The sequence below is a fragment of the Pterocles gutturalis genome, unplaced genomic scaffold (assembly GCF_000699245.1).
Source record: "Pterocles gutturalis isolate BGI_N339 unplaced genomic scaffold, ASM69924v1 scaffold26384, whole genome shotgun sequence".
NCBI classification, from domain to species: Eukaryota; Metazoa; Chordata; class Aves; order Pterocliformes; family Pteroclidae; genus Pterocles; species Pterocles gutturalis.
Window position 1 is genome coordinate 3,464 of NW_010133960.1, and position 257 is coordinate 3,720.

The window sequence follows — 257 nt, forward strand, 5'->3', positions numbered from 1 at the left end:
CTGCCGGCCCTTTGTGTTTTTGACTATAAATGGCACGGCGCCATTGATTGTTTCCGCCCGGCGCTGCAGCCGGTTGCCATAGCAGTGAATACTTTCCTCTTGCCGTTTCCCCTGTGCAAACGTCCGGGGGAGTGGGGGGAGCCCCCCAGCCCCTCTGTGTCCTTGCCCGTCCCCTGGTGCCAGCACACTGCCCCCAAGCCCCTGTCCCTGTGCATCCCCTCGTGCCGCGGCCGCTGCTTGTCCTGCCTGCGTCTGGC

At 64.6% G+C, this 257-nt stretch overlaps 1 protein-coding gene across 1 annotated transcript in view; it reads left to right on the plus strand.

Moving 5' to 3' along the window:
* The window catches only part of LOC104467599 (guanine nucleotide-binding protein G(i) subunit alpha-2), a gene marked incomplete at its 3' end in the record, with an annotated part of 4,760 nt that overhangs the window by 2,892 nt on the left and 1,611 nt on the right, over positions 1-257 (plus strand). The gene's annotated exons all lie outside the window — the stretch shown is intronic.